Source organism: Eumetopias jubatus, unplaced genomic scaffold, assembly GCF_037043125.1.
Source record: "Eumetopias jubatus isolate StellerSeaLion01/CBP00866 unplaced genomic scaffold, mEumJub1_p1.0 scaffold_1, whole genome shotgun sequence".
Classification (NCBI taxonomy): domain Eukaryota; kingdom Metazoa; phylum Chordata; class Mammalia; order Carnivora; family Otariidae; genus Eumetopias; species Eumetopias jubatus.
Window position 1 is genome coordinate 45,645,212 of NW_028274807.1, and position 26,950 is coordinate 45,672,161.

At 36.0% G+C, this 26,950-nt stretch overlaps 1 pseudogene; it reads left to right on the top strand.

Moving 5' to 3' along the window:
* The first annotated feature begins 21,401 nt into the window (after positions 1-21,401).
* LOC114221072 (olfactory receptor 5AC1-like) lies at positions 21,402-22,331 on the top strand (annotated as a pseudogene).
* The last annotated feature ends 4,619 nt before the right edge of the window (positions 22,332-26,950 follow it).

Here is a 26,950-nt window from a genome sequence, read left to right on the forward strand (position 1 = left end):
AGGATAACTCTATAGTTAATTTTTTGAGGAACCTCCACACTGGTTTTCAAAGTGACTATACCAACTTACATTCCCACCAACAGTGTAAGAGGGTTCCCCCTTCTCCACAGCTCTCCAATGTTTGTTGTTTCTTGCCCTGTCAATTTTTGCCATTCTAACTGGTGTAAGGTGGTATCTCAATGTGGTTTTGATTTGAATTTCCTTGATGGCTAATGATGATGAACATTTTTTCATGTGTCTGTTAGCCATTTGTATGTCATCTTCAGAGAAGGAAATTTCTCCAGAATAGACCACATACTGGGTCAAAAATCAGGTCTCAACCGATACCAAAATACTGAGATTATTCCCTGCATATCCTCAGACCATAATTCTTTAAAACTGGAACTCAATCACAAGAAAAAAATTGGAAGAAATTCAAACACTTGGAAACACTATGCTCAATAATTTTTGGGTCAACCAGGAAATCAAAGAAGAACTTAAACAATTCATGGAAACCAATGAGAATGAAAACACATCAGTCCAAAACCTATGGGATACTGCAAAGGTGGTCCTAAGGGGGAAATACATAGCCATTCAAGCCTCACTCAAAAAAATAGAAAAATCCCGAATTCACCAATTAACTCTACACCTTGAAGAACTAGAGAAAAAGCAACAAATGATGCCTAAGCCACGCATTAGAAGAGAAATAATTAAGATTAGAGCAGAGATCAATGAATTAGAAACCAGAAACACAGTAGATCAGATCAACAAAACTAGAAGCTTGTTCTTTGAAAGAATTATTAAGATTGATAAACCTCTGGCCAGACTTATCCAAAAGAAAAGAGAAAGGACCCAAATTAATAAAATTATGAATGAAAGAAGAGAGATCATGACTAAAACCAAGGAAATAGAAACAATTATTAGAAATTATTCTCAACAACTCTATGCCAATAAACTGAGCAACTGGATGCAATGGATGCCTTCCTGGAAACCTATAAACTGCCAAGACTGAAACAGGAAGAAATTGACAACCTGAATAGGCCAATAACCAGTAACAAGATTGAAGCAGTGATCAAAAACCTCCCAAAATGTCTGTTCACGACGGGGAGATGAACTATGAGAGACTATGGACTCTGAGAAACAAACTGAGGGTCCTAGAGGGGAGGGGCGTGAGGGGATGGGTTAGCCTGGTAATGGGTATTAAAGAGGGCAGAGTGTTATATGCAAACAATGAATCATGGAACACTACATCAAAAACTAATGATGTAATGTATGGTGATTAACATAACATAATAAATTAAAATTAAAACAAAACAAAACAAAACCTCCTCAAAAACAAGAGTCCAGGGCCTGATGGATTCCCTGGGGAATTCTGCCAAACATTCAAAGAAGAAATAATACCTATTCTCCTGAAGCTGTTTCAAAATATAGAAACAGAAGGAAATCTTCCAGAATCATTCTATGAGGCCAGCATTACCTTAATCCCCAAACCAGGCAAAGACCCCATCAAAAAGGAGAATTTCAGACTGATATCCCTGATGAATATGGATTCCAAAATCCTCAACAAAATCTTAGCTAATAGGACCCAACAATACATTAAAAAGATCATCCACCACGAGCAAGTGGGATTTATCCCTGGGATGCAAGGGTAGTTCAACATTTGCAAATCAATCAGTGTGATAGAACACATTAATAAGAGGAGAGAGAAGAACCATATGGTTCCTCTCAATTGATGCAGAAAAAGCATTTGACAAAATACAGCATCCTTTCCTGATTAAAACTCTTCAGAGTACAGGGATAGAGGGAACATTCCTCAAGTTCATAAAATCTATCTATGAAAAACCCACAGCGAATATCATCCCCAATGGGGAAAAGATGAGAGCCTTTCCCTTAAGATCAGGAACATGTCAAGGATGCCCACTCTTTCCACCATTGTTCAACACAGTACTAGAAGTCCTAGCAACAGCAATCAGACAACAAAAAGAAATAAAAGGTATTCAATTGGCAAAGAAGAAGTCAAACTCTCTCTTTTTGCAGATGACATGATACTTTATGTGGAAAACCCAAAAGACTCCACCCCCAAATTACTAGAACTCATACAGCAGTTCAGTAATGTGGCAGGATACAAAATCAATGCACAGAAATCAGTTGCTTCCTTATACACTAACAATGCAACTGTAGAAAGAGAAACTAGAGAAAAGATTCCATTTACAATAGCACCAAAAACCATAAGATACCTTGGAATAAACCTAACCAAAGAAGTAAAGGATCTATACTCTAGGAACTATAGAACACTCATGAAAGAAATTGAAGAAGACACAAAAAAATGGAAAAACATTCCATGCTCATGGATCAGAAGAATAAACATTGTCAAAATGTCTATGCTACCCAGAGCAATCTATACCTTCAATGCTATCCCAATCAAAATTCCAATGACATTTTTCAAAGTGCTGGAACAAACAATCCTAAAATTTGTATGGAATCAGAAAAGACCCCGAATTGCCAAGGAAATGTTGAAAAAGTAAAACAAAGTTGAGGGCATCACGTTGCCCGATTTCAAGCCATATTACAAAGTAGGGATCACCAAAACAGCATGGTACTGGCACAAAAAGACATATAGACCAATGGAACAGAATAGAGAGCCCAGATATGGACCCTCAACTCTATGGTCAAATAATCTTTGACAAAGCTGACTTGATTTCTTAATAGGAAAGCCTACCTGCTCTCATCTGAATATTTGTGTCCTCCACAAATTCATATTTTAAAATCCCAGTCCCCAAAGATGATGATATGAAAAGATAGGGCCTGTGGAAGTTGCTGAAGTCATGTGGGGGAGCCTCATGATGGGATCAGTGCCTTATAAAAGAGGCTCCAGACAGATACCCAACCTCTTCCTCCATGTGAGGACACAGTGAAAAGGCACTGACTGAATATGAATCAGGATGAGGACCTTTATCAAAATGTGACAATGCTGACACCTTGACCTTGGACTTCCAGCCTCCAGAACTGTGAGAAATCAATTTCTGTTGTTTATAAGCCAGCCCGTCAGTGGTATGTTTTATGGCAGCTTGAATGGACTAAGGCACTACCTCATATTTAAATATTACTTCAAGACTCTTAGAGTGTGTTCATCTGAATCATCTTAATTGATCCTTTCAGTCATTTGGAAAAATGGAAAGAGGTGGCATTTCTTGCATTTACAAGTGAGGGAGCCTGGAGTAATGGAAAACACGGTGTGTCAAATCAGACAATCTGTTCTTTTATTCCTGAGTCTTAGATGAAGCTAAAAGTGACCACAAGAGCCTTCATTTAATCTTCTGGGTCATACAGAGAAGGAAACAATGAGTGTTTGATGATATTTAAATGGGCAGTGCCCCAATTTCTTCATAGATAATGGAGATAATAATATGCACTTGTGTCCCTATTTAGCTGATTAGGTGAGACAGTATATGTGAAGGAACATTACAGGGCATAAATCACTATACAAATATAGGTTTTGTTTTTATGAAGAAGTTAAGGTCCAACTTTTTTAAAGTTATATAAATAAAAAGAGGCTAAGTTAAGACAAGAAACACTGTTACAAACTACATTGTCACAGGTGGCCAATGTGTCCACACCAGAATTCTTCTCATTATGTAAGGTAATGTGAGAAATGTCAGGTGCTCCAATACTGTTGAGAAATTAAGAAAGTTTATATGAATATGTTTTTGTTGAAAGTAAAGTACAAAAATATGTTCTTATGATAATGATTATTATATTTTTATTAAATATGTACATTAAGAAATTAGTCTTAGGAGACCTTAAAAAGCAAGTGTCTGTAAAATCCCTCTTTGGGAGGAAGGTTTCCAAAAACAACATTGCCCCAAATGGGTGATTTCTGGCAAAAAAATAATTTGATCACTAACGAGAGAGAAAAGTCAATTTCTTACAAAGTGTGAGAAACAGGAAACATTGACTAGACAGAATTTGACACAACTTGCATTTTTATTGACTCATTTTTGTCCTTTCAGAGAAAACTCCTGACCAGAGTCTACTATACCAGACACTTATATGTATTTTTTTTTTTAAGATTTATTTATTTATTTTGAGAGAGTGAGAATGAGAGAGAGAGAGAGAGTACATGAGAGCGGGGAGGGTTAGAGGGAGAAGCAGGCCCCTCGCCGAGCAGGGAGCCCGATGCGGGACTCGATCCCGGGACTCCAGGATCATGACCTGAGCCGAAGGCAGTCGCTTAACCAACTGAGCCACCCAGGCGCCCCCTTACATGTATATTTGAACTGAATCACTAAGCTCTTCAAAGTAAGCCTTTTAAAATCATCAACAATTTGCCTCCAAGAAAGAAGATGGGTTTATGAAACCGTGAACTTCTGGCAAGGTCAAATAAAACTAAACAAATGTTTAGACGTTTGTTTAATTTTTTTCATGATAAATGTCAAAACATTTTGTCCTATTGCTTTTTCTTTTGTAGTTGTGCTAAAGTATTCCAGCTAAGAAAACGTAGAACAAATGACAGAATTAAAAAATTACCATTTAAAAATCCCTAATAATTTAATTGGTTCTGGCAAGAATCATCAAAGGATGCTAAAACCCTTAGCTAAAAAAAGGATAGGGACCTGGGTAGCTGCAAGGTGTGAAAATATCGTATCATGAGTTACTTGCCAGATGTAAGGGAAAACAGATAAACTTTATAGTTTGTAGCGGAGAGATGTGACTATTAATACCTTATCCCAAGGATCACACTGAACCCCGTCAATACTGAGACCAACAGGATCCCTGCCCTTCCTAATGTTATGCAATATGAAATTCATAACATCATTTATAAAGAATTCTTGCCAAAATGCTTAATCAAGCCTTTAGATATAAATTCCACTGGGAATGGAAAAATACAAAGAGTAGGAGAACAAGTCAAACAAGGCAGCTATACAAATCCAGAATGTGGGAAATTTCACAAGACAATTGAACAACTGGCCCACTTTCTCCATGTCATTTCATTAGGGGGGGAAACAAGAAAACCATTGTGATTAATAACAACAACAAGGAAGTAAAGAAAGGAGAAAGAAATGACACTGTTTGGGATTTTTTTTTTTAAAGATTTTATTTATTTGACAGAGAGAGGGAACACAAGCAGAGGGAGTGGGGGAGGAAGAAGCAGGCTTCCTCTGAGCAGGGAGCCTGATGTGGGGCTCGATCCCAGGACCCTGGGATCATGACCTGAGCCAAAGGCAGACACTTAATGACTGAGCCACCCAGGCAAAACACCCTGACACTGTTTTGGATTAAAAGAATCTTGATAGGTAGAACAAACAAATGCAATGCTGTAAAAAATTAGTAACAATTGGAGAAATTTGAATATTGACTGGTTATTTGATGGTATTAGAAGGATAGTATTCATTTTATCTGATAGCCAAGTGGTATCGTGGTTAGGAAAAGAAGTCCTTTGTTCATGATGCAGTGTGAAGTGTTTAATTATGAAATGTATCTGTAGTTTTCATTAAAATAAAATTTTCTCTTTAAAATGTGTTATGCCTATAGTTTTTTTTTCCTAGAAGTTGTGACTCCACATAAATCACACTACTTACTGATCTCTGTGCCAACCTGCAGATGGCTTGAAGTAATTGTAAAAGTATTTTATGTACAAAATTAAACTGCCATTGTTATAATTGGCACTATGACAACACATCTCAATGTGCTCACCCCAAAACCATTCTCTAACAAAAGAGCTTAACTGCTTTACTTCTGCATAATTAAAATAACTGTCACAAATAGTTAAAATTACCATTTAACAAGCCTTTCCTTTCTGTCAAGTACAGTGTTAAGGGCTTGACATTCACCCTCTCATCTGATTCTTGCAACAACCTTGTAAGTGCACATTATTAAGATCACCTTGCAAATGAGGACGTCAAAGCTTAGAGAGTTTAAGTTATTGATCAGTCATAGAGGCAAAGCCCAATGAACCAAAGTCTGTCCCCTTCCAAAGTCTGGCTTTCAATCAATGTTGCTACTTTTCTTCCCCATGTCTAGAAGTAGATATTCAAACTTTAGTGAATTTGTAGTTTATAATGAACATTGGTAACATCAAGCATAGCTTCAATTATTACAGCTAACTTTATGATATATTGCAAAGCTGGCATGGGACATCTCCCTTCTTTATTCTTTTAGAAGAATTCTTCAGGCATTAAATAAAATCTATTTGCTCTTACAGATGAATTAATTTTCTAGTTCAACTATCTCCCTATGATTTTGTTTAATATTTAATTAAATTTACAAATTAATTTAGAAAAATTAATGCCTCTACTAGATCAAGTCTTTCTGCTTAGATAAAATGATGAATTTTCACACATTTAAACACATTTTTATACCCCTCAGTAGTTTTTTCATTTCTACCAAATACATATAGGTCAGGCATATGCATATTTTTTCCAAGAAATATGTTGGAAAATTTGTTGTAGATTTGTGACAATTTGAAAAAACTCTCAGATGAACTTCATAGTCTGGAAATATCAAAAAAAATAAGGAAAAGTTAGGTATGTCATGAATGCATAAAATATATGTGATACTATTTTATCACTTACTACCATAAAATATACAAAAGTCTATTGTAAAAAGTTAAAGCTTATCCAAACCAACATTTAGAGACCGTACATGGAACCAACGGCAATTGAGAGAAAGCAGCATTAAGTCATAACTGTATAAAATTAACTGTAGTACATACTGAACTACTGTAATTTCATAGTCACCTTCTTTTGCTGTTTTGATGAGCTCAAGGCAACTTACCATGCTAATCTCTACATGAGCAATTGGTTTCTCTAGTGAATCGCATATGGCAGAACAAACTGATCTCCTGGCTCTCATGTATTTTTCGTGTTTAGTGCAATTAACATAAACCTTGAATAACACTATGGGACTTGTATGAAGTACCACTAGTAGTGCTGTTAGCGCCCCCAAGAGGCAGAGAAGGATCATGACATTACAACAAAAAGTTGAATTGCTTAATATGTGTGGTAGATTGAGGTCTGCAGCTATGGTTGTCTGTCATTTAAAGCAGTATAAGGACCATTGTCAGTGAAAAAAAAAAAAGAAAGAAAGAAAATTCTTTCTTTTTTTTTGAGAGAGAGAGAGAGAAAGAGTGCAAGCGGGGAGGGGCGGAGGGAAAGAGAGAATCCTAAGCAGGCTCCACACCCAGCATGGAGCCCGACGGGGGCTTGATCTCATGAGCCTGAGATCACGATCTGAGCCGAAATTGGTTGCTCAACTGACTGAGCCACTCAGGAGTCCCTGAAAAAGAAAATTCTTGAAGCCATCACTACAGCTATGCCAGCAGGCACAAAAACCTTGCATTCTTTGCAAAATACCTTTTTGTTTCATATTAAAAATGCAGCTTTTATGTGAGTGTAGAATTACTCTAAGAAAGGCATACCTATAGACTCTGATTTGAGAAAAAGTGAAGTCATATGACAACTTAAAGCAAAAGGAAGGTGAAGGATCTAAAGTTGGAGAATTTAATGCCAGCAAAAGATGGTTTGATAATTTTAGAAAGAGGTTTGGTTTAAAAGATGTCAAGATAACAGGAGAAGCAGCTCTGCCAACTAAAAGGCAGCAGATGAGTTCCCAGATGCCATTTAAAAATCATTGAGGAAAAAAGATATCTGCCTGAACGGGTTTTTAATGCAGATCAAAGTGTCCTATTCTGGAAAGAAAATGACACAAAGGATATCTATCAGTAAGGAAGAGAAGTGAGCACTATGATTTAAGGCAACAAGGGATGGGCCAAATCTACTGTTTTGTGCAAATGCAGTTGGGTTTATGGTCAGGATTGCTCTTATCTATAAAGCTGCTAACTCCTGACCCTTGAAGGGAAAAGAGAAACACCAGCTTCCAGTCTTTTGGTTGTATAAGAAAGCCTGGACAAAGGGAAGAATTTTTCTGAATTGGTTCAATGCTTGCTTTGTTCCTGAAGGCAGGAAGTACCTTGCCAGTAAGGGATTGCATTTAAAGTTCTTTTGATATGGACAATGCCCTTAGCCACCTAGAACCCCATGAGTTCAAGACCAAGGGCACTGAAGTGTCTACTTGCCCCCAAACACAATGCTTCCGATTCAGCCTCTAGATCAGGGGTTCATAAAAACCTTTAAGGCTCATTACACACAATAATCTATGGAAAGGATTGCCAACAGTTTGGAAGAGAACCCCCAAAGAGAAAATACCATGAAAGTCTGGAACAATTATATCACGGAAGATGCCACTATGGTGATAGAAAAAGCCATGAAAGCTGTCAAGCCCAAAACAATAAATTTCTGCTGGAGAAAACTGTGTTCAGATGGACACAACAGGATTTATGACAGAGCTAGTCAAGGAAAATCATTAAAGGAATTGTGTATATGGCAACAAAATAAATAAATAAATAAATAAATAAATAAATAAATAAATAAATAAATAAATAAATGGTGGGGGAAGGATCTCAAGATACGGATCTTGGAGAAATTCAAGAGCTAACAGGCACCACACCAGAGGAATTAATCAAAGGCGCCTTGATGGCGATGCGTGCTTCTGAACCAGCGCCAGATGATGAGGAAGAAGACATAGAAGAAGCAATGCCAGAAAACAAATTGGCACTAGACCCTCTGGCAGAAGAGTTCGGATTATTCAAGACTGCTTTTGACTCTAATGATCTGCACCCTTCCATGATATGGGCACTGAAAATAAAGCAACTGGTGGAAGAAGGATTGATACTGGGTAGAAACATTTTTAAAGGAGTGAAAAAGCAAAAAAGTGAGAAAGACATTACAAGGTTTTGTTGTGAAGTTACACTGAGTGTGCCTGCCTCTCCTGCCAACTCCTCCGCTTCCGTCACCTCTTCCACCTCTGGGACCAACCCCCCCTTCCTCCTCCTCCTCAGCCTATGCAACGTGAAGAAAAGGGTGAATACCTGTATGATCTACCTCTCCTTCACAGATACTAAATAATCATCGTGCCATACAGTTAAAAACCTGTTTTTATGTGTCTTTGTGTGAAAAGTTTAATAACTGTACAGCAAGAATTGGAAAAACATTTTTCTGTCATCATCATCATCATCACCTATGTATTCATCCTGTAGAACATCGTGTGCAAGTCCTGTATGAAAGTGGACAGCCTATCCTGATGGAGGCATAAGGTGAGTGATATTTAATATAAAATTAATAATGTGTTAGTTTTTATAACTTTGCTTTCAAAGAATTACATTATCCTATAATATGTCTCCCTTTCATAATTGGAGAAACCTCTTCTCAGCCTATCATCACAGGTAAGTGGTTTTTAAAAAATTGTAACAATGTTTCCAATACCGTATTATGAATATGGCTATAATATGGTATGCCCCATAAAAAAATTAGTAACAATTCATTCACTAATGTATAGGCTAGACCACCATGAGGCAGTCATATTAATTATAGTAGGCTACCATAGAGCAATCATATTGCTATTTCTTTGTATCAGTGTATGAATTGTATTCTTGCAAATGAATATGAATTTCTTTTTCACATCTTTCAATTTTCAGTGTCTAGTGTTAGTCACACATATAACATCTGCAGTGTTTTGTATCATAAGACAATGTTGGTATAGGTACTGACAGATGATTCATTTTTATTTATTTCTTTAAAGATTTTATTTATTTCTTTAAGAGACAGAGAGTGAGGGAGAGAGAGAGATGGGAGAGGAAGCATGAGCATTGTGAGAGGCAGAGGGAGAAGCTGACTCCCTACTGAACAGGGAGACTGATGCGGGGCTGGGGGGTTCAATCCTGGGACTCTGGGATCATGACCTGAGCTGAAGGCAGACTTTCTTTTTCTTTTACTATGTTAGTCACCATACAGTACCTCATTAGTTTTTGATGTAGTATTCCATGATTCATTGTTTGCATATAACACCCAGTGCTCCACACAATACGTGCCCTCCTTACTGACTGAGCCACCCAGGCGCCCCAGAGAATTCATTTTGTAAATACAGGTTGTCAACTTACAACATCAATCAATACAGTACAGTACTGTAAGTGTATTGTCTCTTATAATTTTATTAATAATTTCTTCTCTCTAGCTTACTTTATTATAAGAATATAGTATATAATACATGTAATATACAAAATATGCATTAATTAACTGTGTATGTTATTGGTAAGGCTTATAGTCAACAGCAAGCTATTACAGTAGTTACATTTTTAAACATTTTATTTTTTTTAAGATTTTATTTATTTATTCATGAGAGACAGAGAGAGAGAGAGAGAGAGAGGCAGAGGGAGAAGCAGGCTCCCAAGGAGCAGGGAGCCAGATGCGGTACTCAATCCCAGGACCCTGGGATCATGACCTGAGCCGAAGGCAGATGCTTAACCATCTGAGCCACCCAGGCGCCCTACAGTAGTTACATTTTTGAGGGGTCAAAAGTTTTACACAGATTTTCAACTGCATGGGTGGTCAGTGCCCCTAAATCCTCATGTTGTTCAAGAGTCAACTGTAATGATATAGAAGACTATGAATGTTAAATTATTAAGTTAAAAATAATTTGTGAAAAATTATGTATAGCAGAGCCATTATTTTATTTAAAAATGTTCATATAAAATTACCTATCTATAAATTATGGATATACAAATATACATAAATATTAACTACGTGCATGGGTAAATGATAGGAGAGATATACACCAAAAAGTTAACTGTATTTATCAGTGTTTAGTGAGATTACAACAATTTGGTTTCTTTGTGCTTTACTACATTTTCATTTTTTTCTCCAATTAACCTGCTTTTGTTTGCAGAAGAAACAAGCTATAAAAATAATAGTTAGAAATGAGTATGTTAAAAATGACTTGTAGACTAGTCTACAATGCCCAGTAGCTTGATTTAATTCTATAGGGAAACTTTTGGTGGCATTAAGGGAGTTTCAATATTCTCTTTGCAAACAGGTTTGAAGATGGGAAGAAATAAATATCTTTGCTTCCAAACTGCATTTTTCAAAGAAAACTAACATGAGACAAGTAGTTGTCTTTGACATCTTTGTTTTTGTATCTTAAGAGTTCTTCATGAAAATTTATATCTTATGACATCTCTGCATCTTCTTATAAGAATTGGGTGAGAACACAGTGCTTTATTTTATTGTCATTATTCTTTCCACCAAAAATTATAGAACATATCATTTTAGTACCAAGTGTTTCTCATGAGCTGTCAAAATATCTGAAAAATGTTTGAGATGATTAATCTATCAAATGGAACAGAAAGCAATCTTAACAGCTAAATAAAAACTATGTTTAACTCCTTTAACCCCTTGTGGCTACAGGCTGTATAATTGTAGAATGAGGAATTGAACTACTATACTGTCTGTGTTCTTCACCACCATGATATGCTACCTACTGAAGAGCAAAGACTAGTTGAGTCTCACAGACTGTGGGCAGAAATGCACCTCAGAAACTCCAGTGCTTTACAGAAGAGAACCTTAAAACGAAGGTCATAAAGTGGTTTAGACACATCACTTAGTAATTTAGAGATAGAATTGAGACTCAAGCTTTTGAAATTTTGTTACATTTCTGTTAACAGTTTCTTTGCCAGGACAATGAATTATACAATCAATCTATTTAATAGTTTGTGTCTTTGAAAGTAAAATTAATTCTGGCTTTCACTTTATAATGGAAACCTCATATAAGCAGGAAATTTTCCAATAGTTAAGAATTATGGGACTTTTAAAGAGAGTCTATGCTTTTCTCCTTCAATGTGGCTCTTGTTTAGATAGGACTTTTCTGGAAATCTGCAGAAAAGAATTCACCACATCTGCTAAGAGCCACACCTTAATGTCATAATCTCGGAATAGTGTGAAATAAGGATAATCTAGTACTTGCAGTGACTTGACAGCAACGTGCTTACTCGATGATTACTGCCACTATGACCAGCCTCTCTGTTGGCGTTTCTTCATGTCTAAAATCAACCCCAAATTTTCTTTTTTTCCACTGGAGATAAAGAAGAACCGTGTTCCTCAAAATAGCCTCTCTTTTAAAGGGGAAAAACTCCAAGTGACTTTTTATAGAAAATATCCCAATTCTTCTATATATTTTTACTGTTCAAAGATTATTTTCATCAGAACTGAAATTTTCACAAATACTGTTATTCTTCCTTTTGAATTACCAAGTGGGAGCTTTGAGATATTTCAGGCTAGCACCGACTTAGGGAGGGAATCTTCAGCTACGTCTATATGGAATTGGTGTAGAAGTAAACACAGGCGTTGGAGTGACACCCACTTGGATGGTCTTGTCATAAAACCCTGGGAACTGTGAATCCAGACTGGTAAATATTCCCTTGAATGGTTATATATTTAGATCAGCTGTTTATAAATGGGTAAAACCTGCTTTAGATACTAAGAGAGGGCATAAAACATATTTTATGTTCAGACTTGTGCATAATTTGTCATTGATGAAATGCATTGTGCTGATGAGGACTGAGGTTTTTTTTCTCTTGGGTCTCCACACGACCCAGCCTTCTCACTTGCTTCCCAGGCTTGTAAAACTCATGGATCCATTTGTTGTTTGGGGCTCTTATCTGTCTTGACTATCTTTATGTTAGTCATTGCCTATTACAGTGGTTCATCTTTTTTCCTCACTTGATTTACCTTTTAAACAGAATTTATAGTTTTTTTTTACTATTTAAACTGAATCCACATTTTCAAAACACTGGTTATTTTTTCAACTGTGGTGCCATTTGTAATGTTTCATTCACCCTGGCTTTGATAGTCCCACTTGCAATCTCAAAAAGAGCAGGAAAAGAAAAATCCTTTCAATCATTTTAGAATTATGATCCTCTAAGAAAAGAATTATGAGCCTCTAAAATGTTAAAAACATTCTTGGTTAACCGCATGAAAATTGCATATATGGGCATGTTTAATGGGAGCTTTCGGATCTATTCCAAATGTGCAAATAAGCTGGCTAGTATTTTTATTTCTTCTCTAGTCTTGAAAGATGGTTATTTTAGCATCTCAAGCATAACACCAGAATCAGAAGTCTTTTTAACCAAGTTTTACTTCTTGAAATTACCTATAATATATTTAACATTGTTAGTGTGTTTTAAAAAAGAGAAACTCTAAACTCTAAACTTTAGTATTTGTTGAGTAAGGGCCATCAGAAATAGAGGAATACGATGTTGCCATATAATACGCGTTTTCCTGATTATTGATTAATTTTTTCCTTTACCTATTCTCTCATGGCAGTGATCAGCCCGAATGCATATGATGGAGGCAAACAAGATGCAGGTGACTGAGTTTGTTCTCACAGGACTTACAGATTGTCCAGGGCTGCAGGTACCCCTGTTCCTGGTGTTCTTGGTCAGCTACCTCACCACCCTGGTGGGCAACCTCGGACTGATTTTTCTCATCTGGAAGGACCCCCATCTTCACACCCCCATGTACTTATTCCTTGGCAGTTTGGCCTTTGCAGATGCTTGTTCCTCATCCTCTGTGACTCCTAGGATGCTTGTCAACATCTTAGATAAAAGTCAAATGATATCCCTCTTTGAATGCATGGACCAATATTATTTTTTTGCTTCCAGTGCCACCTCAGAGTGTTTCCTCCTGGTAGTGATGGCCTATGACCACTATGTAGCCATATGCAACCCCTTGCTTTATCCAGTGGTGATGTCCAACAGGCTCTGTACTTGGTTGATAAGTTTGTCTTATGTAATTGGTTTTCTGCATCCTACAATTCATGTATGATTATTATTTAGATTAACCTTCTGCAGGTCCAATATAATGAAACAGAAATCTCCAAATTAGTATATCTTTGTAACTTGAATGAGGTTTTGTATTTCCAGATACACACATTTTAAAACTTTTTGAATTTATATTCTTTTTTTTTTTTATTTGAGAGAGAGAGAACATGAGTGGGGGGACAGGCAGAGGGAGAGAAAGACTCTCAAGCTAACTCCTCGCTGAGCATGGAGCCCAGTGCAGGGCTCGATCTCATGACCCTGAGATCATGACCTGAGCCAAGATCAAGAGTCAAACACTCAACCGACTGAGCCACCCAGGTGCCCCTGAACTTATATTCTTTTATAGGAAGAATTAGCCTGTGTAAATCCTCTGTTTAAAAATTACTCATGCCCTCCTAGATAATTCTGAGCAAGTAATTTTCAAGATTTTGTAGATATAAATATCTTTATAGATATTTATAATGATGCAAACACTATATATGCCAAAGTAACACTGTTAGACTAAATGTGACAACATATATTCCTCCTGAGGCATTTAACATGAATACATCTAGGAGGTTTACAAGTAATTTTGGAAAATTAACTTATATTTGCATTGTATTCATTCAAAAGATACAATACTTTAGCAATTAAATACTTAAAATAATTACTTTTCCTGCAATATAAGGAATAGTTCTGAGCTCTTTAAAAATTTCTACTTTTTAATTTATTTTATGATCTCACTGGGCACCTTGTTTCCAGCACAAATATACCATTGAATACATTCTCCCCCGCTCCACCCAGAATCGACAGCTACCGGAAATAGCAGGTGTGCTTGATCATCTCATAATTATGTAACTTAAATCAATTTTCTTTCCCTTACAAAAGTTATCTATGTTTTCTCTCTGGTTTCCTGACTTTATTACATATGGACTTGTGAATATTGTAGTGAAAAATAAGAAAAGATATCCCCATATACATGACACATCCCTCTAACCCCAGGCCTATTATTTTGATTTTAGGATAGAAACAGTTTGTTGAGTCATTGAACAATAAAGCCCGCGGTGGAGTTGACTGGCTTCAGCACTGTGTGTTTGTGGCTCAGTTTCCTCGGACCCTGTTCCTCTTACTGCGTCTGAGCCCTGCTTCTGCTGTGTGGGCTCATTCGAACCAACATGTATGCCAAGTCTCTGTTAACTTTCTGTCACTACCTCTCTACATTCCAGGGAAGTGACAAAACTTTCTCTTTTTTTTTCCCCTTTATGTGCCATGCAGACTGTTTTAGGTATTGGCTATGTATAATTGCTATCTGTCAATATATAGATGGTCTTTGTCTTCTTTATTTTTTCTAACAGCACTGTTACTAAGGTGGGATGTGATCCAGTAGCAGATTGTTACATTCTCTATGTTTTTGTCATCACAGGTTGATATATAGCAGGACTGCCATCTTCACAGTTGCCCTGGAGAAACAGCCACAGAAGTTCTGTGCTCCGTGGGGATAAATGTTTTGCAAATATTAAACCATGCAATTTAAATATCCCATTTTAAGGACACCTGGGTGGCTCAGTCGGTTAAGCATCTGCCTTCGGCTCAGGTCATGATCACAGGGTCCTGGGATTGAGGCTCACATCTGGTTCCTTGCTCAATGGGGAGTCTGCTTCTCTCTCTCCCTTGCCTGCTGTTCCCTCTGCCTGCCCCTACCCCTGCTCGTGATCTCTCTGGCGCTCTCTCTGTCTCTGTGACAAATAAAGAAATAAAATCTTTAAAATAAATAAATATCCCATTTTATGTTTGTTTTCATGATATTTAAAGTTGGAAAAGGCTAGTAGAGAGCTGGCTTTTTAGAGAGCTGGGAGAGGCAGGAAGTCTTTCAGGACAGGCAAGCCCTGTTCCATTTAAGAGACCAGATCACAAGTTCCAACAGGCCTCGGCTTTTGGTGCAAAACCTGAAAAAATGAAGAGTCCATAAGAGTGTGAGGATATTAGTAGGATAGAAGGTCTTAGGGACCTTCTTTCCACTTCCAACATCTCACATGCTACCTCCCCACCCCCATATTTTCATATACCATCTCAGAGACAAAGACGAAAAAGATTTAATTTCTTTTCTGCCATGTAGGATGTAGTGGATATTGCTATACCTATTCCATGGATTGCTCAACAATTCATTGACTAGAATTGTAGACCTAGGTCATCTCTAGGCTGAGGACATGACCTCATGACAGAGAGAATGGGAGGTAGCAAGACAAGGGACAAGCAATTAAATCCCCTTCTTGGACTCTGAATTTTTGAGACTCACTTTTTCATGAGAACAGCCCAATTCCAACAGTGATAACTCAGTTCAGAGAGGTAGCTTGGGACATACTTGTGAAGACCAGATGTGGGAGGACATGACCAGAGTCTCTTAGTCAAGTCTGAAAGAGAACCTAAAGCTTGTCAGGCAGAAAGCAAAGTCAGTGTAGGAAATCCTGTGAAATTAGCAAGTGAATTTATACTAACCTTCCAACAATCAGCTCATTAGGTACATGTTTTCACTCAAGCCAGACAGATAAGGTAGAGATGGGGCTACAACTTGGGGGTAGGAATGAGCATGTGGGAGAGGAGAACTCACAGAGAAATTGAGGTTGGGTGACATTCTACACTTTCTGACACCTTATCAGACAACTGCCAAATCTCCAGATATTTCAGACCCACCCTATATTTATGCCTACACAATGGTAGTCTTGCTGGTCATGTAGTGACTGACCTGGAATAGAGAGAGGCTAAATACTGGGGGTGGGGGCAGCTTCTGAACATCCAATATCCAGTTTTACTTAGCCAAACATTGACAGTCAGAAAATCAGATTAAGGACAGATGTCTTTTTGCAATGGGTAGATCCCTCAAAAAGAGTAAGTCTTTTGAGTGGACTAAAGTTTATTAAGAAGATAATGTAATGGGTTAAGAGAACAGAAGGAATATTTATTTTCAGGATGTTTTGTAGAACACAGGCTGGTTCATTTATATTGACAATATTATGTTGATAAAGACTGGGTAACTTTGTAAAGTTTGTGTTTTCCACAAGATGACAGATAATTCTTACAAAAACTGCATATTGTTGTGTGTAATTATAACATGTGGCAAAATACTAAAAAAAATCTTGGTTCCCAAAGAACAGCAACAGCTGGATTTGATGGAGAGACCAGAGTATCAACTGGAGATCCTAGCTTTTTCTTGGAATACAGGCTAAATGGAAATTGGGTTTGACTCCCTTGGAAAGATGCTGAAAGTACTGTCCACATGGGAAGGAGGGTAAAACGGGTAAATGAGAATCAGAAACTGTAGTAGAATAAGGAGAAGAAACTGTTAGGTGACCACCAAATCTATTTTCTTTTCATCCTAAACACACAGCCTCCCTTTTCCGTTGACTATAGTGATATGATTGAGTTTAGGCTTGAAAGTGATGTATATCACTTACATTTCTGGCTCATAAGCACCTCACATATGGAATCCCCTATTAACTTTACCCTTCTAGCTTGATCCAAATGAAAACACAAACCCTGAAGGAAATCATGTGTGGAAAATGCTTGAGTGACAAGTTGGAAAGAATTTGGGTCTCTGAATCATCAAAAGGAATGAACAGTTGTTCAATTCAGAACATGTGCTTCATACTTATCATAAATAAGAACTAACCTATTCTGTTGATCTACTAAAATATTGGTTATTATTTGTAAATTTAATTAGTGTTACTGTAAATAATATATACATGTAATGCAAAAAAAAACCTCTTCAACTCTATACAGTTAATTATTGGGTCTATTTCTCAGTGTAGGGAAATGGATATTTAAGCTTACCAATTTTAGTTGTTACTCTATGTGGAGTTGTTTATACATGTCGAGTGGGGAGAATGTGTATGGGATGATGGTGAAATGGTATACGTTTTATAAAAATCAGTCTGGCATCAGTGTAGAAAAGAGTGGATGACTGTGTGTTAGCAGATGCAGATAGTGTCATTAGGAAGTTATTTAATAAGCCCAAGCAAGAGATGACTGTATTATGGATTTTAAGATTAACTGTACAAATAGAAATTGTTGGATTTAAGACATTTTTAGTACATAAAATCTAGAGGCAATAGTCAAAAAAATGGAGTTGAGGGAGAAATTAGTTTCATGAATATGTTCCTGATTTATGTTGTGCACAAATACATGTTTGCAGACCCTATTCCCTGAGATAGGGAACATTGGACGAATACCAGGTTTGGGGGGTGGAATAGAGGAAGATCTTAATTTCAGATTTGGACATGTTAATTCTAATGTACCTTTGGGATTTCCAAGTGGGCAAGTAGGTATTTGGGTAGTGGGACCATTAAAAGAGACAAGAGGAAGGAAAACAAGCTTATTCTAAACTCCATTCAGTGACATTTTATAAACATGCCCCTCTGGTGAACCCTGAGGACACAATGTACAGTTTTAATTGTTATAACTAGCTGTGTGTAGAGGATTTGATGATTAGCTCACAAGGCCCAGTAGAATAACTTTGACTTCATCCTACTGGGAATCCTTCTGAAGCATTAAGGGAATTTCAGAATTTTTTAAAGAATAGATTTGCAGATAGAAGGAAGAAATGTTATCTCCCACCAGTTTGGAGTTTCCAAGGAAAATCAACATACAAATAATACTGCTTCATTTCTGTACCTTTTATGTTACTTCAAGAAAACATTTCCAATTTCCCATGATTTACGGGAAGTAGGTGAGAGTGCAGAGATTTTCATAATTTTCATAAATTTCATTAATATAGTGTTGTAATTTGTCTGTATGATAAACATCTGAGTAAGAAATTAACATCCTGGATAGGTGTTTTTTCTACTTAAATCAGCAACCAAAATCTAGACAGACAGAAGTAAATGTCTGTCTGATCGTGTACATTTCAGTTAGAATTTTTACACGTTTTGGGGGGAGTTCTTAAATAATAAACTTTGGTTAACAGAAGAATGAAAATTAGAAAAATTCAATAATGGTGGTGAGAAAAATTCAGAGTTAATTTCATAATGTGAAGTTTGCTTAATTGAGACATAAGCTATGCAGCTCAAATATAACTTATTTGTAATTTTTTTCAGACTGGGAAATTCTGGCTTACAGTTTGTGGCTGAGTACAATACAAATTCTTTAATTTCATGAAATCACGAGAATATGGGCTAAAGTCACTAGTGGTAACTGCAAAATGCTCCTTGTCTCATTTATCACATAACTCTAGAGACAAAATTCACAGAGATTACTAATTCTTGGCCAAGTTACACACTGTGGGAGCTAAAACTAGGAAAAACAAACATTTGGTTATTCGAGATTATAAAGAAAGTTGGGCCAGTTTATGCCAGGCAAAAATCTCTTAAGTTCTTAATTTTCAATTAATATTTTGCCTGTGTTGTGTATATTGGGGTTCTGGGTGGGTATATATTCAAAAGTAAAAATTCCAAAGCTCATGAATTCTTCCTTTATTTTTAGTGGAGATAGAATACTATCTCACAATCTTCTCTTATGCTGATCACTGATTCATTGAAAAAGAGCTTTTGTTCCTATTTCTACATTAGACAAACTCAGTTTTTCTAATATATTCTCATGGTAAAAAAAATTTTATGTTCCATCAGTATTGAGAGATATGACTATAAAATTATGAAAATGTTTTTCCATCCCAGGAAATACCATAACAATCTGTATACCTGGAATGTTTTTATTTTTCTTTTTATGGTAATGTAAAAGAAACTATATTCAATGGAAAACTCCTTTTTCAACTTCTTTCAGAGACTATCTATATATAAATCATGAAAAAAAATCAATGTCATTATTTCATGCAAACATCACATGTTATTTTTTTTAATTCATCACATGTTAAATTTACAACAGAGACTAAAGAATAAGTATGGAGAAATAAGATTAATAAAAAAAATACTAAAATTGAAAAAAAAACCTTCTAAAAAACTCTTGTTCTATTTGAATCCTTATCTTACACAATTACAGATAACTTTGGGGTATTAAAACAAATTGTATCTACTTTCTTTTCTTTTTTTTTAAGATTTTATTTATTTTTTGACAAAGAGAGACAGCAAGAGAGGGAACACAAGCAGGGGGAGTGAGAGAGGGAGAAGCAGGCTTCCCACTGAGCAGGGAGCCAGATGCGGGGCTCGATCCCAGGACCCTGGGATCATGACCTGAGCCGAAGGCAGATGCTTAAAGACTGAGCCACCCAGGCGCCCCTGTATCCAGTTTCAATGGTTAAAAGTTGGCTTCCATTGACAATTTCCAAAAGAAAATGTTAATTTCCCTGGAGGCTATTTCTGTCTTTAACTGATATATACATGCAAAAAATAACAGATGATTGCATCCTAATTTTACAATGGACTTTTCAGTGACAAAACATCTCCTTGAAAAAGCAAACAATAGGATTTCATCATTCTTGTTTCTTTTCTCCATTACTAACATGTTGGAGACTATTCTTTTGCACATCTCTTTATGTACGTATAAAGGCCTACGTAGATACACACACAAATAAATCAATTACATAATTTTATGTGAAAGAGATCCTAATATATATGCTGCTATTCTCATAGAACTTTTATTTTGACTTCTCTCTTTTCCTCTTCTCCATTTCCCTCATTTCTACCTCTACTTCTATTCTAGAAAAACCAGTGCTATAAACTTAATTTCTATTATCCACATTTTTCTCCGGGTAAAAGATTTAAAAATGCATTGTTTATTTTTCAATAATGAAGTCTTATTTACACTTCTCTGTATCATATTCTTCTCAGGTAACAAAACATTGTGAAAATTGCCAATTCAAGTGAAATAAGACTTTGTTTTCATGGCTGAATTATATTACAAAATATGAATGTACATAACCATGATCTATTTAACCATCTCACTGTAGATGTGTCTGGTCTTTGCCACCTTGAAAAATAATGCACTAGATATCCTTTGTATGTTTATCTTTGTATAGTTGTGCTTCTATTTCTAGGGTATATATAAGGCAAAAAGATAAATCAAAGGGTATATGTATTTATTAAAAATTTAAATGGTATCATATAAAATTGCTTTTTCAAAAAGGCTGTTGCAATTCATATATCCACAAGTAACACGAAAGGAGCACTTCTCTCACCTCAGTCAGCAGTATCTGTTCATTTTAATTTCTGCTAATCTAATATGTGAGAAAGGAAGTATCTGTGTGTGTGTGTGTGCACATCTGCACTTGCACACGTGTGTATATTTACTACATACAGAAAACCAGGCATCTTTTCATTTTATTTATTGGTCATTTTGATTCATTCATCTGTAAACTTGCTTGTTCATATCCTTTATTATAGGATTATATAATAATTATATATTATTATTATATCTTTATGTTATAGTTCAATAGAAATTAATGTACTCTTGACTGTTCTTACTATACATTTTTCTTAGGTAAAATTGGAAATTTTTTTCTTTCATATAAATTTTAAGATAAGCATATATAGTTCTTAAAACCTCTGTTGGATTGAGAAGGATTTGTACTACATTTATTTGTTACTTTAGGCGAATTACCATTTTAAAACATTTTATTGTGGAAAACTTTGAATGTATATTAAAGTACACATATAAAGGTAAAAATTAAGAAATTGCTAATTACATGAAAAGCACCTTTTAGAAATACATGTTACACAAAAAATACACTGTTTTTATGATTCTTTTGTGACTGTTTCAACACTTTTTTCTTTTATTTTACTGTCTGGCCAGGTCAGATATGGCAGAAGAAAATAAGACACTCATGGCTGAGTTTGTTCTCACAGGACTTACAGATCGTCCAGGGCTGCAGGTCCCCCCTGTTCCTGGTGTTCTTGGTCATCTACCTCACCACCATGGTGGGCAACCTTGGTCTGGGTGCTCTCATCTGGAAGGACCCCCACCTTCACACCCCCATGTACTTATTTTTCGGCAGTTTGGCCTTTGCAGATGCTTGTACTTCATCCTCTGTAACTCCCAGGGTGCTTACACATTTTTTATGCAAGAATCATGTGATATCACTTTTTGACTGTATGGCTCAATTTTACATTTTTGGTTCCAGTGCCACCACAGAGTGTTTCCTTCTTGTAGTGATGGCCTAGGACCACTACATAGCCATATGCAACTCCTTGCTTTATCCAGCAGTGATGTCCAATAACCTCTGTACTCAGTTCATTGGTGTTTCATATTTCATTGGCTTTCTACATTCAGCAATTCATGTGGGTTTGTTATTTAGATTAACTTTCTGCAGGTCCAATGAGATACATTATTTCTCTGCGAAATTTTACAACTTTTCAAAATTTCTTGCAATGATCCTACAGTTAATACACTTCTGGTTTTAATCTTTTCGGCCTTTATACAAGTCTTTACTTTTATGGCCATCATGGTTTCTTATATCCGTATCCTCTTTGCCATCCCGATGAAGAAATCTGAAAAGGGCAGGAGCAAAGCCTTCACATGCAGCGCCCACCTGCTCTCTGTTTCCTTGTTCTATGGCACTCTCTTCTTCATGTATGTGCATCCTGAGTCTGGCCACACTGAAGATCATGACAAAATGTATTCTTTATTTTACACGATAATAATTCCTCTGCTAAATCCTTTTATTTACAGCCTGAGGAACAAAGAAGTTATAGGTGCCTTGAGAAGAATAATGAAGAAATAAATAGTTGCCAGACAATATTCAAAACGTTTCTTTTTTATCATCTGCTGAAAAAAGCCCCAAGTCCTATAGATAAGCCATGACTGCTATTCCACCAGAAGACTAATGGTCAGAAGAGTTCATAAGCTCTATGGAAGCATCCTAGCTTCCCATTATGGTTTCTTGGATATGGGTCCAGTGAAATTTGGGAACATTATCTATGGTACTAGCTTATTTAGCAACATTGTGCTTTATTTTTATCTGAGGATTTGGCTTTTGCAAATTAGTTATTTTCTAGGGCTTTCCAAAATTCCAGATAGAAACAGATAATTATGGTGAGAAATAGCTGTAATAGAGGCTGGCATATAGGGTTAGTCATTTAGTTCATGAATGAGCCCAGCCCATTGCTCTGGACCTGCAAGTTAATATGGCTTTGTTGTTTTCTGCCACACATAGTAATTCCAGTTGACTAATAAAATAAAATTCTGCTTCTTGGAAGAATATTTCTTGAGAAGAAATGTACTGTTTGGTGATAAAGTTAGGAAAAAAATGAAAATTTCTAAAGAAATCTGTGGATGCTAGGAAGAAAATGAAAGTTGGCATGAATTAAAGAATGAAACATCAAAATTAACCACAGCTCAGAGTTGTAATTCCATGCACTGTTTGTTGTTTTTTTTTTTTTAAATCAGGGATACTGCATGCACCATGATATGCAATAATTTATAAATTTAGGAATATTTGAGTGCAATATAAACAATTTCGATCAACCTTGTGGTTGCATTACTATTCCTATCAGTTTTAGTTGGAGCTGACTAGGGAAAAGGCAAGGAGGCTGGATCAGAGATAAGAACCTGACTTTGCATGTAGGGATATAAAACTGTCAGTGAATTCTCTCCCACTAATCTACTTCCAGGTCAGGGATGTGATCACTTAAAAGATATTATATATATCATATATAATATATATATATATATTCTAATTTACTTTAGAACTATATAGGCATAGGTGCTTCAATTCTTCTTTTGGCAAAACAATTATATTCCTTGAACAATCTGGGTTTTTTCTTTTTTGAGCACATTCACTTAGGAAAAGCAATTATACAAAATGAGAATTAAGTTTAAGTTGTAGAAGAATGAAGATATGCCTATTGTTCTAGTATTTTTAAAACACTTTAAATCTTGCCAATAGTTCCAACAAATATACTAAATGTATTATCTAAAACTGTAGGCATATGATAAATATCTCTTATCTCTTACATTTATTTATCTCTTATATAAACATTATTGGAAAAAGTCAATTTGTTGGTATGGTCTTAAAATTAATTCCAATTGGTCCCCAATCACAAAATTTCTTTTAAAAATACTCCACATGATTAAGTTTATTCTCCTTAAAAACCATCTGTACTTGTAGGGCGATTTTCAGCAATTTCACAGTATTTGTGACTCATTTTACAAGCGCTATAAACTACATCTTTCTTTAACATTTTAATTTTCTTTTTGATTAAACCCTTTTTTCTGTAATTACTATTGATCTTTTAAAAGTAATCCTTAAATACTTTTTATTATTTATGTAAATGTAAGTATATTTATTTCTTAATGTACATGGAACATGTTTTACTTGAAGTATCTTCAAAAACAATTATATGCTATGATATTTACACTCTTTTACTAGCTTCATAATTGCACAAGTAATATACGATTTTATCAGGATTATTTTCAATAATATCCTGGGTATTTATATTACTTTGGACATAAAGGGTTAAGAGTTGAACAGTAATATTTTACTCCAGTTTTAGGTCCTTCTAAGAAATTGACATTTATACAGTCTTCCAAAGCCAACTCAATAGATGCTTTAACTTGGGATAAATTAGATTCCTCCTGAGGTTAGTATGAACTGATTGCTGATCCAAAATGTTCCTAAACATGTTGTACATCAAGTGTGTCAAGTATATCAAGATTGTGTATTGTATAGCCTGTTTTTATGGAATGCAGCTGTACTAAAATTAAATGTGAGGCAAACATACCTCTAGGTGCTATGTTATAAGCAAATTAATTAAGTTGAGAGACCCCCCCCCCGCCCAACCCTGCACCTTCCCTGTGCTGAGTGACCGGTACATAGAACAGTTTACATTCAGTGAATGAAGCTTTGGAAACTATCAGAGTATCCAAAGCTTCTGTCATGTTGCGGCTATGAATGCTGCTGCTTTACTTGTTCTGTATTCTTGCTTAAAGCTAAGTGAACTTGGGGGGCTCCTGGGTGGCTCAGTTGGTTGAGCGACTGCCTTCGGCTCAGGTCATGATCCTGGAGCCCCGGGATCGAGTCCCACATCGGGCTCCCTGCTCAGCGGGAAGCCTGCCTCTCCCTCTGACCCTCCTCCCTCTCGTGCTCTCTATCTCTCATTCTCTCTCTCTCAAATAAATAAATAAAATCTTAAAAAAAAAGTTAAAAAAAAAAGCTAAGTGAACTTGGGTAATAAACTTGGGTAAGCCTATTTTTTCTTGTGAATTTGACATCATTCTACCCTTGAAATTTACTTAAATGGCCCTTGTGAAGAAGGATGGGTAGGGAAGGTCTTTTGAGACTTGGTGCTGGGATAGCTGAAACTAACCCCTGGTTCACATTAGTGGAAGTTTTTTTGAAGCAAATTACAGTATATATCTTATCAATGGAATTTAGGCTATATAGTTTCAAACATCTAGGATTAGCAAAATGGGTTGGTTAATAAACAAAGGCAAATAAGGAAAATTGCTAGAAACATTGCTTGTTGGTTATCAATAGCATTAACAAAATGGAAATTCTATCAGAAGAACACAAAGGAGTAGACTGACTTAGGAGAGAAATATATAAAATAGAAGATGAGTCATGAGGTTTTTTGCTTGGCAGATATTATATTCACCTAAAAGCCAATGTATTCACTGTCCTTGAGAATGAAGGACAAGACCATGGAAATGGGGGGGGGGGGGCATTGTTAAATAACTGAGACATCCTTCCAACAAATAAACACTAGAAACCTGTTGACTTTTTGTTTGTCCAGACCACATGACCTAGGGCGTAGTATTTCAGTGGTAGAGAATCCATTGAGTCTGAATGGGGAGAATTAAATGGCCTGACGAGTATGGACTTTAGTATATATTTTTCTTTCCAAATAATGATACTACCGTGGTTAAGGTAGAAATCTAACAAGCTTACATTGAAAAGGGTACCTGCCCAATTTTTTCACCTAATGGAACATAAAAGATCCTTGCAGAAATGGTAGTAGAAATGTTTTAACTGCAGGTAGCTTAGATTGTATATAGATAATAATATCACTCCTAATGAAAAATGCTTCCATGCAAACTTAGAGAATGCTTGGTACCCTTATACAATCTCATAGGAGAACAAAATATATAGACAGCTATAGCAAACTTGTTAGCAATCTCCTTTTCCTGGATCTCAGTGATAGAAGAAAGTTCTGTGCTTTTTAGAAAGAAAAGTTAGATGAAAAAGAAATAAACTGGTGAAGGTGTTATGTAAAATCTGATGGTGACTACTGGCTGGGAGGTGGAAAACTCCCGATAGTTTGGGGAACTGCACTTGCCTTGCTAAAAAGAACCAGACAGGTTTGTTGTATGGGATATGTTGTTTGGGATATGTCAAAGAATACTTGGTAAAATAAAGTGAGTGAGCAAGATGTGGGAATACTCCATTTGCTAAGGCAATAGAATAAGAAGATTGTGCTCTACTTGCAAAATATCAGCAGGGAAATCTAAAGATGCATGATTGTCTAAGCTGAATGGCTTTGAGGTGGTGAACAGAGTTTTCTGGGATTACCAGAACCTGGAACATGATACATGATGATATCAGCAAGAGACAGAGAGGGCAACATTGGAAAGCCAAAGATAAAACTCTGAGGATAATATGATGCTGTGGTAGTAGGTACTAGAGTTATAGTAAATTACAAATTGGAATATCTGAGTGTAAGAAAAAAACGAGGTGAAATGTCACCTCTATCCGAATGTTTTATCGGATTTTATATGTTGTGATACTGGAGGTTTTTGCTTTTGCCTGCAAATATCTAATCAGGTCAAGTCTGCCTCCATCCATTTCTAATTGGACACACAAATAGAACCTGTAGAATAGTGTAAGCTTTCCTCTGTAGTGAATATTAAACAATTCCAAATCCTTGGAGGACAATAATACATTCCTGCTTTACGAGATGCTAGAAATAGGGATATTAATCCATTATTGACTAATTATATAAAGGTCCTGTCTGGTATCTAGGAAAAAAGAGTTAATGAAGTTTTACTATGACTACTGAGGACTAAATAAAATAGTTCCACTGATAAGCTTCTCTTCACTAGGGATGGTAAAAGCCATTTAAAAAGAAGTCCAGTGAACTAAAGGAGACTGGTACACTACTATAGAGTTGGCCAAGGATTTATGCTTTTATTCCAGTTTCAGAAGAGTTTTGAAAATCAAATAATTTTCTTTAATTTGACAAAACTTCCGATACATGTTTGAGATAGGTTAATCACTCCAGTGTAGCCATACACTTTGGTTAGATAAGATATAGATTCAATCCTTATAAAGAGGATACTAGCTCATTACATTGAAAATATATTCTATCATAATTTATTTCTGAGAAGAGGAAGACACCTAGGAAC